Source organism: Piliocolobus tephrosceles, chromosome 11 (assembly GCF_002776525.5).
Source record: "Piliocolobus tephrosceles isolate RC106 chromosome 11, ASM277652v3, whole genome shotgun sequence".
NCBI lineage: Eukaryota > Metazoa > Chordata > Mammalia > Primates > Cercopithecidae > Piliocolobus > Piliocolobus tephrosceles.
In genome coordinates, this window is record NC_045444.1 from 59125816 (window position 1) to 59139380 (window position 13565).

The window sequence follows — 13565 nt, forward strand, 5'->3', positions numbered from 1 at the left end:
ATTAATTATTAGCTGCCTACCCAATAATATTCTCCTGGTCTTCCTTAGGATTCCTGTATTGTTAGATGTGCCACTATACCCAGCTTAAAACTACATTTCCCAGCCCTTCCTGAAAATATAACTCATTTATGAGATATAGGCAGAACTTTCTGGATGAGATTGCTGAGAAAGCTCTCTACAAGAAGCTGACCTAAGAGGACACCCTGTTGTACTTTCCTCCTTGCTGCCTGGAATGTAAATTTAACGGTTTGCAACTTCAGGGGTTACACTAGGCCTACCACACAACCTCGAGGATGTACGCCAGTGCTAAGGATGGTGGAATAATAAATTGTTGAGCTGCCGTATTGGGATTCTTGCAGCCTTTGTATTTTGAGACATTTTGTTATTTCAAGACTGATTTGTTGTAAAACTATCTTGTTTAAGGTACTGCTATTTTGGATCTCTGTTTCTTTTAGTAGAACCCCATTTATTAGAAAGGAATTGAGGGACTAGAAGCCTCAACCTGGTCAACCGAAGAGCTGGTTTCATGGGAGTAAGCATAAGAGATCGAGGTCAGAGAAGGGTTTCTAAATGAGGTGGCTGGGTAATGAAAGGGTCTAAGACAGCAGTCCTCAACCTTTTTGGCATCAGGGACTGGTTTTGTGGAAGACAATTTTTCCACAGATGGGGCAGGTGGTGGGGGATGGTTTCAGGATAAAACTGTTTCACCTCAGATCATCAGGCATTAGTTTCTCATAAAGACCGTGCAACCTAGATCGCTTGCATGTGCAGTTTACAATAGGGTTTGTGCTCCTCTGAGAATCTCATACTGCCTCTGATCTGACAGGAGGCGGAGCTCAGGCGGCAATGCTCGCTTGCCAGCTGCTCACCTCCTGCTGTGCGACCTGGTTCCTAACAGGCCACTGTTGGTACCAATACCTAAGAGATGGTCATAAGGAGCTAAAGTAGAATGCTGGTGAAAGTTCCTGGAGTAGACAAAGTCAAGGAAATAGTATTTGTATGTACAGATGGGAAACCAAGAGGTAACCCTTCGATTAGGCCAGTGTTTGAGTTTTTATTTCATGGGCCATCAAGGATCTATGAATCTGTGAACCCCTGGAATCTTCTTTTAAAGACTACAATTTGAGATATACTATAAAAATACAGTCAACCCTTGAACAATGCAGGGGTTAGGGGCACCAACCCCTGTGCAGTTGAAAATTTGGGTGTCCCTTTTGACTCCTTTGTTAGTGAAAGGAAAGATGATGGCTGGAGTGATGGTTATTAAGTATGAGATAGTTCATTCAAATGGAGGCGATCTGTTCATCAAGCCATTAGGGGAGAAGTGATCTTTTGCCTTTAAGAGTGGAGCTGCCTTAAAGTAGGATTGTAGTTAGGACTAGAAAGGAAAAGACTGGAAGACTTCAAATCCCTTCCATTCTTAATATTCTATCATTCCAGATTATCTTTACTATGTATTAGTTAGGGTTTGGTACCTTTTTCTTTCTTTCTTTCTTTTTTTTTTTTTTTGCAATTAATAAAACTAAAAATGTCTGCCAACTATCACACATATGCCTTTAGTTATTGTTCATGCTGACAGAACCCCAAAATAGTAAAATCATTAATGTAGCTGAAGAATCCAAGTGTTCAAGACACGGTCTAATAATGGGAGTCTAAAAGATGTTAAAGGACTTTCAGACTATTTTAAAATTAAATTTGCTAAATTATTTTAAATGATTTTGTAGATTTCCATAATAAATATGGCAAACATTTCTCTTATGGGATGTAAATAATCAAACTCTGTTTCACTGGAGAGTATAAAGCACTTATCTAATCAGATTGTGAGAGTCGCTCAAAATTTCTAACCGTGTAATTTTTGCATAGAGAGAGAGAGTGCCTCCTGCTGTGCAATTAACTGGTTTTATTAGCTATAAATTTGGTTGATGCTGGTTCTTGACCTGATCCTGCACAGTTGAGTGTCAGGAAGGCTTGGAAATCTTATAATGGGGACAGCAGCTAAGGCCCTAAGAGAAGCTGATGAGTTGTTTCTCATGCTTCTGTAAGTAAAGAGCTTTGGAATTTTCTAGACCCATTAATTTTGCCTTGTTCATTTTATTCTGTATTCAAATTGGGTTTGTGAAGTGGAGTGGTATGGTTTACTGATTATAAGCAGGGCTTTGAGATCATACTACCTGTATTAAAAACCTGGCTTTGCCATTTCTTGTACCCTTGGGCAAGTTTTAAAGTTTCTCCTTACTTAGGTTTCTTCCCCTGTGAAAGGGTGATTAATAGTAAGCCCTAACTCATGGTTTGCTGTGAGAATTTAAGGGTTCAATCTACATGAAGTTTTTGGCCTAGCTCATAGTAGGTACTCAGTACACGTTAGCTAGTATTATAGAGGGGTCTTCAAGTTGAATTCTCTTTGAGCAGGGGAAAGTTTTAATAAAAAATGTTTAGAAGGACCTATGATTTTACTGGATTTTTTTTGAAGGGAGAAAGGGGGAAGAAAATATACAAAAAGAGACAGAGTTAGGCGACCTGGCGTCAGACTTTATTACTGACATTTACTAGGCAAGTAAGCTTGAGAAAATCAAATCAAAGACCCAATTTTCTCAACACTTAAATATAATATAATATCTCATTTGTGAGAGTCAGGTAAGATAAATACTTTGGAAATGTCAAAGTGCTGTATATTTTACCTAAAATATATGTTTTTAGGTAAAAACTTAAGTAAGCAAGAACAGTTGAATATAATAAATACATGAGGCTAATTAAAACAAGCAAAATATGTAAATGGAATCCATTGACAGAAGACATAGGAAATTTATGTATAAGCTTGACTTGCCTTTGAATGATCATTGATTATAAAGGAAGGGGAAAGATGTCAGAGAAAGGACTTAGCATTGGTGGAGCAACCTGGCATTTGCTGGGCACTGGAGTAGGATTACTGTCTGCCTTTCACAGATGAGAAAACTGAGTCTCAGGTTAAATTACTTCCTCAAAGTCACCTCACTGATAAGTGGCAGAGCTGACATTATAATGAAGCCTGCGTGACTCCAGAGGATGTCCTAATACAACATGGTTAATTACCTCCAATCTATTTGTCACATATTTATTGAGCACCTACTCTGTGTGGTGTTAATAGTACATTGATTTTTTCACAAAGATGGATAGAAATGGAAAGCATGAAGGGATCTGAATGATAATTTTGTCCAACCAAGTCATTTTGTAGGAAGGAAAAAAGGCCCAGAGTGACCAGGTCGCTTTAGGGCCATCCATTTTGGAACAGAATTAAATTTTTACTCACCTAGTCCAATATTTGATTAAGTTATATTGCTATTCAATTCCTTAGATGCCTAATCCTTCATTAGTTCCAATTTGAAGCCTCATTTGGGGATTTTCTTTCTGGATAATTTCCGTGTAATTGCTTTGACCAAGTTACATAAGTTGTTTGATGGAAAGCCGACTGAATTCTTGTTTGTGCTTTTGTCACCCAAACTGTGAGTACAAGTTGTTTCAATGTATTTTACTTTTTCTCTCTTTCTTTCTTTTTTTATTTTAATTGAGACTGGACCTTTGTTGCCTAGGCTGGAGTGCAGTGGCACGGTCTCAGCTCACTGCAGCCTTGACCTCCTAGGTGCAAGTGATCCTCCCACCTCAGTCTCCTGAGTAGCTGGGACTACAGGCGCATGCCACTACGCCTGGCTAATTTCTGCATTTTTTGTAGAGATAAGGTCTCACTATGTTGCCCAGACTGGTCTCAAACTCTTGAGCTCAAGTTATACTGCCTGCCTTGGCCTCCCAAAGTGCTGGGACTACAGGAGTGAGCTACCACACCTGACCTTACTTTTTCATGTTATCAGTGACATTCTGGTGTGAGCACAAAGAATGTGAAATCTCTTTGCCTTTTTGTGATTTGGAAATAGCTCTTGAATCCCTGTTCTTAAATCTTCACTCTGTTTCATTCAGTTTTTGCCACCCTCCTATCCTGCCAGGTGAGTCTGCCCTTAGTTGGGTATGTACTTAACTAGAGAGCAGCTCTAGATCCCTGGAGGGAAGCCCAGGCTCCTCCCAAGTGACTGCACGCAGTGAGTTGGCTGCATCACACCAGGAAAACCATTGAGCAATAGGAGACTTCCCAGCACTGGTGATGTTTGTAATAAATATCCTCCATGACTCCATCTCAGTTGTTTAAGAAGAGTGGGGAAATGACTGGTGTATTTTTTTTTTCATAGCGTTCTTAACTGTTTCTCTTCCAAAGAAAAGTCTTCATGATGTCAAACATCATTCAGAATATAGGTATTCTATTATGGATCTGAATTCAGTCCATTTATCCCTCTTTATTGCCCTGAATACCTAAAGAGCATCATTTGAAAAAGAACCTGTGGAATTGTGAAGTTTGCTGCTTTTTATGTGACTGTGACTGAATGGGTCTTGTTAAGCCCAAACTGACTCGAAGGGCATGACCTGTGTATGACTCTCTGGTGATTATATACAGGATTGAAAATCCTCCAAGCCTACTTTTAAAGTTGTTCTTGTAGCACAGCAGTTTTGGATGTAGAAAGGCTGGTTTTCCATCTTGTCATACATGTAAGAATGAAGTTTTTTCTTTTTATTAAAAAAAAGCCCCTGGTTATGATACTCTTGGGGTAAACATGCACTGAATTAAGCAGCATTTTGTTTTGTTTTGTTTTTGACTCCGTCAAGATCCTGGGATCCTGAAACTTTTATACTTTTGATAACTGAGATTGAAAACTTTCCTTTGTTTTCTTTATAATCGGAACCTGAAACTATTAGCCGGCAAGAGAAGTTCTCCCTACATGTTTCCTGAAATAGCTAGCTGTTTTGACCTTATAGATTTGTAAATACTGTTTTAGGAGTTTCTAAATCAGTAATTTCTCCTTGCATTCACCTTCTGCTGCATAGTTCTGTACTCTGTAGTGATAAAGATAAGAGGTATGCTTCACTGAGGGGACCCTGGTTCATTTGTTGTGGATATTTATGATACTGGCCCTGGCCTAGGAATGGAGCTTGTGTGCAATGTGGCCTCACTACTGAGAACCAGGGGTCCATCTGTCAGCACACAGCAAAGGAGCGCCTACCATAGCTTTCAGGCTGAATAATGGATATGGAATGTGGACTTGGCAAAAGGCTGGCTCATCTGTAGAGGTGATTTTGGAAATACATGGTAAAATGTATTGGGTAGAAAATTGGAAATAGAGGGTTTAATGTTAAGCAAGCTTTTCATCCTTGCTTAATCTTAAATCCTACATTTAAGTACAAGGCAGAAAAAAAAAAAATACAATGCAAAGGCAAGGGCATGCTTGAAGAATGCAAAGCAGCAAAGGATTCTCAAGAAATCGTGCTCATGTAATTGTCTTGGACAACAGAGCCTACAAAGAGGCAAAGTGCAGCTGTCCGAATCCTCATTCTTGAAGTTTAAATCCACAATGAACTAGTGAACATAACTCTCAACTGTGCTTCCTACTGCAATTATATAATTGATTGACTGTTATTCTTATGAAATGTACCCTAAGTAACCCTTAAACATGTAAAAGAACAGAATGAATACTGAAGCAAATTTATACCTTCCGGCATTTTACTCTTCTTACTGTACGGTTCAGGGTTAACATTTGCTGACATAGGCTCTCCATAATTATTTAAACACACTGAATATCAGTATCATCAAATACTGTTCATTCATCCTTTAAATGCTACTGAGTGCTTCCTGTATATAAGGTATCTGACTTTTCTCACTCATGTGGTATTATACTAGGCATTTTACAAGAGGGGCAAAGTAGCAAAGACTCTTCTAAAGGGTAGCAGACCATAGGAGCAGACATGAGAAGGGAGAGGAGCATTATGTAATAAAATGCTGAACCACATGCATACCGAGTAGGTTGAAGTCCATCTAGAGCCCACGCGATTTCCAGTATCCACGTCTTTGGTCTCATGGCCTCTCAGAACCTATGGCCTTCTGTAAGAGTAACCCGAGTGAACCCTAGTTTGTTCCAGAACCGTATCAGGAGAAAATCACAGGTCAGTGGTTAACTAAACAAGTTTTTATATGCCTACCATAGTCCTGGGAAGGTAAGGAAAGAGCTTCACTTCTTCCTGACCCAATCCTAGGGAGAATCTTTCCATGCAAATAAATATTTTAAATTTCATATTCATATGTTCTTATATGTATTACATATAACATGCCTGTACTGCTTTTTCTCATTATAAAAATTACATAGACTTATTGTAAAGAATTTGGGAAATAGAAAAAAAATTATGATCCCTATTCTTTCTGCCACTTAGAAATAGATGACCACAATAATGTTTTCTTTCTTCCTTGCCTTTTTTCTATACACATAATTTTTATTTTTAAAAAATGTAGGATCATCTCCTATATTCTTGAACTTTGGGGAAATATAGTGACTCTGGATCATATTGGTATTTTGGAGATACAGTTTTTGGGGAGAGCCTTGGACCTTGGATGTAGAGTGCAGTGAGGAGATGGCTTCAGCTGAGTGATTAGATGAACTACTTTTCTTTCTCTTACTACCACACTCTGATAAAATGCTAGACTCTTACAATTGGTGAGGACCGGCCAGGCACGGTGGCTCACACCTGTAATCCCAGAGCTTTGAGAGGCCGAGGCATGCAGCTCACCTGAGGTCAGGAGTTTGAGACCAGCCTGACCAACATGGCAAAACACTGTCTCCACTAAAAATACAAAAATTAGCCAGGCTTGGTGGTGGGCATCTGTAATCCCAGCTACTCAGGAGGCTGAGGTAGGAGAATTGCTTGAATCCAGGAGGCGGAGGTTGCAGTGAGCCGAGATCGTGCCATTGCACTCCAGCCTGGGCAACAAGAATGAAACTCTATCTCCAAAAAAAAAAAATAAATAAAAATGATGAGGACCTGGAGATCAGGGTTTGTGGAGTTATGTGCTTAAATACTACACACCCACTAGAGGACTTGAATGAGTAGTTGACATTCGTGGGCAAAAGGAGTGTATACCTTGTGTCAGTGCCACATCGCACACAGAAGCATGGACTCCACTGGCACACAATCCTGCTGCTAGATGGAGGGAAGTAGCTGTTGACAATCAGAGAGAAAAGCCTGTTCTGAGTGTACGATGTAAATAGAGCCTGCCAGCCTTATGATGTGGGGCTTCATAAACGATTGCTTTCATTCTATACCCATCAACAAGTTGTTGTTGGTATCTTTGCTTTCTTTCACAAAAAGTGAACTGAGTTTTATTTTTACAATATTTATCAAATAAATACATATAGAGTATATTAATGAAATACAAAAGGTATAAAACAAGTTTTTTAACTTTTAGGTTTAGGGTTACACATGCAGGTGTGTTACATGGGTAAATTGTCTGTCACGGGCAGACTGGTGTACAGATTATTTTATCACCCAGGTAATAAGCTTAGTAGCCTATAGGTAGTTTTTCAATCCTCACCCTCCTCCCACCCTCCACCTTCAAGTAGACCCCTGTGTCTATTGTTTCCTACTTTGTGTCCATGTGTACTCAGTGTTTAGCTCCTACTCTTAAGTGAGAACATGTTGTATTTATTTGGTTTTCTGTTTCCTGCCTTTACTTACTTAGGATAATGGCCTCCAGCTCCATCCATGTTTCTGCAAAGGACATGATCTTATTCTTTTTTATGACTGCGTAGTATTCCTAGCTCCATCCATGTCACTGCAAAGGACACAATCTTGTTCTTTTTTATGGCTGCATAGTATTCCTAGCTCTATCCATGTTTCGGCAAAGGACATGATATTGTTCTTTTTTATGGCTGCATAGTATTCCATGGTATATATGTACCACATTTTCTTTATCCAGTCTTCCTTTCATGGGCATTTAGGTTGATTCCATGTCTTTGCTATTGTGAATAGTGCTGTGACAAACATGTGTCTTTATGGTAGAATGATTTATATTCCCTTGGGTTTCCCCCATTGTATTCCATTACCCAGTAATGGAATGTAAGTAATGGAATTGCTAGATTGAATGGTAGTTCTGTTTTAAGTTCTTTGAGAAATCGCCAAACTGCCCTTCATAATTGCTAAACTAATTTGCATTCCCACCAGCAGTGTATGAGCATTCCCTTTTCTGTACAGCTTTACCAGCACCTGTTATTTCTTGACTTTTTTTTTTTTTTTTTTTCTGAGGCGGAGTCTAGCTCTGTCACAAAGCTGGAGTGCAGTGGCGCAATCTCGGCTCATTGCAACCTCCGCCTCCCGGGTTTAAACGATTCTCCTGCCTCAGCCTCTGGAGTAGCTGGGATTACAGGTGCCCACCACCATGTCCAGCTAATTTTTGTATTTTTAGTAGAGACAGGCTTTCACCATGTTGTCCAGGCTGGTCTCGAACTCCTGCCCTATGATCTGCCCACCTCGGCCTCCCAAAGTGCTGGGATTTTTTAGTAATAGCCATTCTAACTGGTGTGAGATGGTATCTCATTGTGGTTTTGATTTGCATTTCTCTAATGATTAGAGATGTTGGGCATTTTTCCATATGCTTGTTGGCTGCATGTACGTCTTCTTTTGAAAAGTGTGCATGTCCTTTGCCTACTTTTTAACGAGGTGGTCTTTTGCTTGTAAACTTTTTTAAGTTCCTTATAGATTCTGGACATTAGACCTATGTGATTGTGAGATGCATAGTTTGCAAATATTTTCTCCCATTCTGTAGACTGTCTGTTTACTCTGTTGATAGTTTCTTTTGCTGTGCACAAGCTCTTCAGTTTAATTAGTCCCATTTGTCGATGTTTGCAAAACAAGCTTTAAAGACACAGAATCTTTAAGGAGTCTATGGCAGCTCTCCAAAATTAAATAAACAAAATAAAATTTGGGATTAGGTTGAAAAAAAGTTTTGAATCGAAGGAAAAGAGTCCTTCTGAAGATGGAGATATTTTTAAACTGTTGGAAATACTTTAAAGAAGATAATTAAAACTATGATATTTAACTTCTTTTAATATCTCTGAATCAGTCGTTTGGAACCTGTGTGTTAGTCGATGTCTAGAAACATGGCAAACTGAGCTAATGGCTCGTTTTCCCCTGTAAACCTATAGAAATGCTGATAAAACTAACAACAAAATACTCACGACCTCCCAGGTTAATTAACAAACTAAAACTTCTGTAATTTTTCCAATAAAGGAACGAGGAAGGGAGAAAGGAACTGGCACCAGCTGGAAACAGTAAGAGCAGGCAAACAATAATCTGTAGAGACATTTTGGTACCCTAATAAGGACATGACTATTAGACATTTTTATGAATAGACCTTGATTCCTCCGTTTATGTGTCAGATTGGGGCCCTTTATTTTATAGAGAATCTTAGAGCCTCAGTTAAAATTGGCACTTTGGGAGGCCGAGGCAGGCAGATCATTTGAGGTCAGGAGTTTGAGACCAGCCTGGCCAACGTGGTAAAACCCTGTGTCTACTAAAAAAAAAAAAGGACAAAAATTAGCTGGGCATGGTGGTGCGTGCCTGTAATTCCAGGTACCCAGGAGGCTGAGGCAGGAGAATCGCTTGAACCTGGGATGCAGATGTTGCAGTGAGCGGAGATTGTGCCACTGCACTCCAGCTTGGGCAACAGAGTGAGACTCTGTCTAAATATAAATATATATTGTTGCAGTCTGTCCCAGTCTTTTCTTAGATCCTCCAAGTCCTAGTTTGGAAAATTACATATTTATCTTAAGAATATTTAGACCATAGTTTGTATAACTTTAAGGTGAATATTGAATATGTAGACTCTGATCATTCATTTCTGCAAAAGTTTAGAATACCATTTTTAAAACTTTTTTATTGTGGTAAAATATACATAGCATAAAATTTGCCATTTCAACCTATTTAAGTGTATAATTCAGTGGCATTTATTTGTTTATTTAGACAGGGTCTTGCTCTGTTGCCCAGGCTGGATTACGGTGGCGCAGTCACAGCTCACTGCAGCTTTGACCTCCTGGGCTCAAGCCATCCTACTGCCTCAGCCTCCTGAGTAGCTGGGACCACAGGCATGTGCCACCACACCCGGCTAATTTTTTATTTTTAGTAGAGACAAGGTCTCACTATGTTGCCCAAACTGATCTGAAACCCCTGAGTTCAAGTGCTTCTTTTCTCCTGCCTCAGCCTCCCGAAATGCTGGGATTACAGGCATGAGCCCCTGTGCCTGGCCAGTGGCATTTATTGTAGTCACAGTGTTGTGCACCATCACCACTGTTTACAAAAATTTTCATCACCCCAAACAGAAACACTGTACCCATTAAGCAATAACCCCTCATTCTCTCCTCCCATCAGCCCCTGGTTACAACCTCTTATCTGCTTTCTTTATTGCTGAATGTGTCCATTCAAGATAGTTCATATAAGTAGAATCATACAGTATCTGCCCTTTTGTGCCTGGTGTATTTTACTTAGCACGATATTTTCAAGGACCATTCATGTTGCAGCGCATATCCAAACTTAATTCGTGTTTACAGCTGAAATAGTGTTTCATTGTGTTTATATACAACCTCACATTTTATTTATCAGTTGATAAACACTTTGGTTGTTTTTACCTTTTGTTTATTGTGAATAATGCTGCTTTGGACATTGGGTCCGAGTATCTGTTTGACTCCTTAGAATAGCATTTTGCACACTGAGAAATGTGTAGTTCTGTTATATAGAACAGTTTAGTCTTCCAGATTTCACATGTTGACTGAAATTATTTCTGTGTAACTTAAATAAACATAAACATAAAACTAAGAATTAATAACTCCTTATAACTCTCATATACAGGTAAATTCAAAATCAATTTTTCAATTAAACAAAAATAAAATCAATACAGCTTAAATTAACAATTGTTATCCAATTATGTTTACTGAAAATAAATGGCTTATGTTGGTTTTAATAGTGTAAGAAGATATACTTTTGTATGATGGGCCATTATTTTAGCTTTCCTCATTATCATGTTTTCTTTTTAACAGTGAATGCATTTTTAAACCACTAATCCATTATTTGATGGGCAGCTCATTTGCTAGATTATCCCAGAATATAAATCTGGAAAACAAAGGAAAAACAGCAATTCAGTGAGAAATTATTTACTGCACATTTATTGCAACAGTTTTTTTCATGAACTCTTGCGAGCAGGTGCCTATAAAGGCAAAATCCAGAGAGTATACCTGCTTGCTGTCAGAGGGTGATTGCAACAACACAGGTTTTAATAATTTGGTTAACTTCACACTTGTTTTTATTGGAGCTTATTTGAATTGCTAACATCATGATGTCATTTGACCTTCATTTATTACAAACATATCACTTACTTATTCAGTCTGCCTCTGTTTACTGTTGGCCCGTTTCCATTAAATCAGTACAGCACTCTAAAGGAACATGTTGTTTTTATGACGTTAAATCAGATTCTTAGTGTATTATATAAGAACCTAAAATCTTATTTCATGAAAATATTATTTACTTGGAAATTATACTGCACATTTTTTTGCAAAAAATATGAGCACAACAAGGGGATATGGGATAATGATTGTTGTTTTGACATTAGCATTTGCCAGCCTAACAGCTGTTAGACATGCTTACTGGAACCTGAAATGATCAATCCTATCTCTTCAAGATATCACTTGGCAATATCTTAGATATAAACATGGAAACTAGCTGGAACACTGAAAATCCCATCACGCTGCACTGTGAAGTGGTCATCCAAGGATTCAGAATAGTCTTGTATTTATTCTTTATTGATACAAAAATGTTTAATGATGACAAAATTCAGGTGCCCCAAAGAATATTCCGAAGGATAACACTGCCTCAGTTTGACAAATACTGGTTCAAACATTAACTCTATTGCTTTACTCACATTGAACTCTAATGCTTTATTCACAAACAGTTGGTCTACTACTTAGAGATGGGGCTTTGTGATTTCCAAACTGCACATACATTCTATTTTTACAATAAACCTTATTTCTTATTTCTTATTAAGAAGTAGAGTTGCCATGTGGATGAATAGTTGCGTTGCACAAATAATATATCTTCTTCCTACTTGAGAAACTAAACTATGAGAAGAAGGTTGCTTGATGAACACAGACCCCTCTATACACACTAGCCGCTCAATAAGTGTTAAGGAATTGTTTGATTAAGCAGTGATAGCCCCCTTCCACACACGTATTACTAAAAGAAAACACTGTCAAATCAAGCTTGATAAGTGTCTCTCACAATCCGTGATATTCTTTATCTCAATTTCATATTGACTCTATGCCAACCCTCAAACTTCTGTTTTCCACCTAGTTACACCATCTTCAAAACCAGTTTCACGGCTGTTTTTAATGAAACCCCAACTCTTATCCTACGAAAAAAATTCACAGCAAATAACACTACTCATAGTGTACACATTCCCAAAGGGGAGTCCCTTTCTGACCAAAGTGTCTCCATTTTCATTAACTGCTGACATTCTTCTTGATGATCCTCTTTCTGGGGTGGGGACTTACAAATCTCCTGTCTATTTATTGCCAATAATATGCCTTTCATTGAAAAATACTAAATCTTTTCTATATTTAACTTATGTGATTTTATACTTCATTATATTTATAATTCTTGATTAGCCATATTTTATCTCCACAAAAGTCATAAAATGTTGATGAATATATGATTTATGTAGTGATCATCTTTCTATTGACATTAGTGGATATACACTATAGTATCTGGTTTCTTTGTTTTAAAAATTAAGTTTAATAAATACAACTTATTTTTACCATGTCATTCTTTAGTACCACTTTGTAGTATTTAACATGTTTCAAAATGTATAAATATGGCCTCCTATCAAATCACCACTGAAGGTCAAGAATCTACCTTTATATATTTATAGTACCTTGCATACAGAAGGAGAACAATAATATATTTTGAATAAATGATTAGATAAATAAGTGGGTATTACCTGAATCGATTCTATTAACATTTAAAAATCCCTACCTTAATTTTGACTCATCTAACCAACAGAAGTTCAGTCTGGCTGTAGCCTCTCAGAACAGACATTTTGCAAAATATATATATTTGACTATTAGGAAGAGGACCTTCACTGTAAATAAATGGAGTATCTCTTCAGTCATTCTCCTTCATTATCAGTCAGGTGGGCTTGGAGTAATCACCTCTTTTATCGCTTCTTCAACCCCATTTTCTTTTTAAATTTTCAGAAAGCTTCAGTAGAAATGTTTAAACTTTCAAGAAAGACAACTTTAGCAGAATCACATACTGGTTGGGCACATATATATCTTTGTAAATGTACGTAAAGAAAACTGAGACCAGGCGTGGTAGCTCACACCTGTAATCCCAGCACTTTGGCAGGCCAAGGTGGGAGGATTGCTTGAGCCCAAGAGTTCAAGATCAGCCTGGACAACATAGACCCCATCTCTAAAAAAAAAATAATAAATTTGATTAGCTGAGTGTAGTGGTATGTGCCTGTAGTCCCAGCTACTTGGGAGACTGAGGCAGGAGAATTACTTGAGCCCAGGAGGCCAAGGCTGCAGTGAGCCAAGATCACACCACTGCACTCTAGCCTGGGCAACAGAGCAAGACCCTAGCTCAAAAAAAAAAAAAAAATGAATAGGAAGCCTGTT

At 38.2% G+C, this 13565-nt stretch overlaps 1 protein-coding gene across 2 annotated transcripts in view; it reads left to right on the plus strand.

Annotated features, from left to right (window-relative positions):
- Positions 1–13565, plus strand: part of MAP3K20 (mitogen-activated protein kinase kinase kinase 20) — a 194368-nt gene that overhangs the window by 84266 nt on the left and 96537 nt on the right. The gene's annotated exons all lie outside the window — the stretch shown is intronic.